A 4,091-nucleotide genomic window follows, 5' to 3' on the forward strand; every position below is an offset into this window, starting at 1 on the left:
GTTTTCAAATCCATCAACCATTCTCAATTTCAAGTTGTATTGAGTGAGATATGGTCAAATTTCCAAACTGCGACAAAGCTGGAAAACCCTTCCTTTTGCTGGCCGACTAGTTTAATTGTTTGTGGGATGCTTTATTTCGAAGTTTTAATGTCAACAAACTACCAATTGCTTATAAAATGTTTATGGACCCTTGGTCTTAAAAATGAAGTAGAATGGGACTGATTTCATGGTGCAAAATGTTTGGAAACGAAATAAAAGCAAGAAGGCAGAATTACTTTGGAAATCTTCCGAAATTTGGTGACTTTCTTAACTGCCTTCCCGTACGAATTTTTGTGTGAAATTTGATAGGGGAGTAGTCCTCATATGTAAGTTTTAGTGTACCAAAATTGGTGTTATTCTAAGACCATTTCGATACCCAACTGAAGTCCCAAAGTTTGAGTTTCAAATCTGGAAACTCTTGATCAGTGAGAAATTTTCAGCCGACTTTGAGCTACTATATCTTGACGCTCAAAACTCCGAATTTAGTTTCGTTTGTCCTGTTTGAATCTTTGTTTGGAATTCATTTTGTGCTACAAATTTCAAAGGCTAGTTTAGTTTCTGTAAATTTTTCCGAATTTCCAAAGTTTGCCAAAAAACAAGACTGAATCTGTCTTGCTTACTAAGATCAGCCATTTTGAGCTGAAAATTGAATGCCTTCCATTTAGAATCTTGGAAAGGTGTCTTCTAGGAACTTTTAGTACTTCAAACCAAGATTCCAACGGTATAAATTTTTCCAATTTTGGACTTACTGAGTGCAAGATCTGATTTTTTCTAAATTTGACATGCAAAGCTGAAAATTTGGCGATTTCTTAAAAAAATGCAATTTTGGGAACTGGACTTCTTTTCTTGATATTGATTGAACGTTTTGAACTTGATTTCATGGAAGATGCTAGTCTCTCTCTTGGGACTTTAAAACTTCACTTTTGAACCTCTACTTTGAGTGATTAAGGTTCTTTGTTTGCGGCATTGACTAGTCTAAATAAGTGTGTGAGAACCCGAAAATTTTTACATTTTCTAGGTATTATTTTATTTTTGCCTACATTTTTATACTTGCCTTAAAAATATTAAAGTTTCTATGCATTTTTGTAAGTAATTACAATTTTAAATCATTTTCCTAGTATAAGTTAGTGTGCGTTAAATTTGAAGTGCATTATAGACGTGGGACCCGCTAGTGCGGTAAGTGCGACATAATTTTGGTGACTAAGTGATTTTTGTGTAAAGGGATATTATTTTATAAGATATTAGAAGATGATTAGAGGTTAGCTAGATAGATTAACCTTTGGGAGAAAGTAGATAAGTTTTAAACATTCAAAGAGCCAAGTGTCACCACCTCATTGGAAGTTGGACTTTGACTAGGATTATTTCACTTTCCTAAAATCAAATTTTGACCAAAAATTTCCTCCATTTTTCTTCTTCTTGGACGGCTATTTTGAGGAGAAAAACAAGAGAGAAAAACTCCATATTCTACTTCACTTGTTAGCTTGGATCTTGAGTTTTAGCCAACCAAATTTGAAACTACTCCATACAAGTGCTCACTAAGGAGGTTTAAAGGTTTTGGTGGAGTTATTTTGGAGGAGGAAGGTCTAAACTACCATTTTTCCTTGTGGTCATAAGGTATATTGTCAAGAAAATCCTTCTTTACTTCTAGTAATGGCATATTAGTGGTTCAGAAATGAGAAATATGTAGTTTTATGAGGAATATTGTGATTTGAAGTAATGATTGAGGAATTTTCAGTTTTCTTAGAGAATTTTCTGCCCTTATGTGATGATTAATGGTTGGCCATGATTTATTAGCCTTGATATGTTAAAAATCTAGTGTTATGGTGTTAGTTTCATTTGCCTAAGGAATTTTCAGCTTGGGTGTTAAATTTCAGCTTTAGTAGAGAATTCTGCCCTATTCTGACCAGTTTCATTCGGCAATGATGGAGGCAGAATTGGGCTTAGCGCAAAACATGAAAGTTGTAGGAAATGATGTTATACAGCTGCCAGTAAAATTTCAGCTCAATCTGAGCACTGTATCTTGTGAAATGACTGAAATACCCTTGACTGCCCACAAGTCTTGTTTCACAGACAGTTTTCTGTCCTCTCTGAGATTTCAATTTTTGACCATGAAAATGCGTGATTTGGCTTTGGAGGTCTTCATAAGGAATGTAGGTATATGTCTTGGCTTCGAAACTCCATAAGATTCGTTTCAATCCGATAAGTGTAGCTTCAGCTGTGGTTGTTATACCGAAAGGTGTGTTTTATTGCCTATGATTTGTATGTGAAATTGTGGTTGATTTGAGATGAGTTGGTGTTGATTCTAGGATGGAAAAGTAAAGGAAAAACAAAAGGAAATGCTGTCCGTTTATGCCCTCGTACTTAGAATAAGTGAAAGTGAAACTTGAAATGTGATTTTGTGATGCATTGGATTTACTTTGCTTAGACATGCTTAGGTCCACACTAATGGTGTTATATGAGCTAGATTTCACTTGAACTTATACATTTCTGCATGATGAATGTGATGACCATTTTAAACATGATACTTAGTTACAAATGTCAAGTTTTGAACTTCAAATGTTTACTCATTTTCTTCCCAAAACAAAGAGGAGTTGCATAGGGTTTCTCGGCCACAAAACCTATTCTATCAAGCAAGGCTTTGGGTGTGAATTTAGGGTTTGTTTATCTTCCTTTTCATATGATTTTACCCAAAACACTTATTATACGTTATTTCTTTGCATATGTGTTAGTTTCGAGCCAAACAAAAAGCTTTGCGAAAATTTGAAAAAAATGCTTTTTCATATCTGGCCGTGTATCCGGCCAACTCTTGGCCGGATTGACAGGGGAAGAAGAAAAAAAATTTGGAATGTTCACTGCCTTGAATCCGGCCGATAATCTGGCCGGATATCCGGCCAAGTTCTGGCTAGATTCTGACGTGGCATCTGTTCATTTGTTTTCCTATGGAATTTTCTAAAACCTTTTGAGTATAGTTTTGTGTTGGGTTTGGGAACCTCTTAGTTACTCATGCTCTTTGATCTAAATGTACTCTTTTCACTTCAAAAATCATATTTATACATTATACTAGTAGGTATTCAGATTTTCTTTGATTCACCTAAAATTTTGATGGTTGAAGCATAATGTGTTTTCTTGGTTACTCTTAGGGTTCCTTGGTGATTGAGGGCGATATCCGGAAGGATACTTTGGACTTTATTTTGCTTAAATAGGTGAGTGTTCTTTGTACGTTATGTTTCCAATGACTATGTGGATTGTTGTGACTATGTGACTATTTGTGAATGTTGGATTAAATATTAAATGTTTTCAATGATTTCTAAAAATAAATTTTGCTAGGCGAGTGTGTACTTTATCACACTCGACCTAAATGAATGTGAAATTTACAATGATTAAATGATTAAATGTTTAAATACTATTTGTATATGAATGTAAGCCTTTGGCTAAACTGGGCCCTTGCCCTTCGTTGCCGGTCGACTCGAGCCAGAAGCGGACTCGGTCGGGCGATTGGTGACCCTGGGTTAATGTTTGGTATACTCGAGTATGACCACGAAATTTGGTGGAGACTGGCCAGTGTCCAGTAGGGGGAAAATGAAATGAATGAATGAATGGCAAGAACAATGGAGGGGTTTTCACTTACAAATGAAATTATTTTTAATGCTGGAGGAATAAGGAAATGGTTGGTGGAATGAATGAATGAAGGGCTCCATGTGAGCATGTATCCTTTTAATGAATGTATTATCATTACTTTATATTGTAAATGTTTTGTGGATTACTTGTTATTACATGATTAATGTCCTTGTTTAATTATTTGGCTATGTGTATGGAACCTCACTGGGCTTTTAACTCATTCCGTTAGCTTTGTTTTCCTTACAGGGGATGCGAGCGAGAGCGTGAGTCCTGTGCAGACTAGCTTGGTCTAGTTTTTTGAAATTTTATTTTTTTACTGTTCTCGCACTAGTGCTTGGATAAGGTTGGATGTAGTACGAAGTTAAAGCTTTTGTTCTAATTGGGATTGTATTTTTGTTTGAGATGGATATGAATGTAAGTATATGTTTCAAGTT

Source organism: Coffea eugenioides, unplaced genomic scaffold, assembly GCF_003713205.1.
Source record: "Coffea eugenioides isolate CCC68of unplaced genomic scaffold, Ceug_1.0 ScVebR1_2650;HRSCAF=3718, whole genome shotgun sequence".
Lineage (NCBI taxonomy): Eukaryota > Viridiplantae > Streptophyta > Magnoliopsida > Gentianales > Rubiaceae > Coffea > Coffea eugenioides.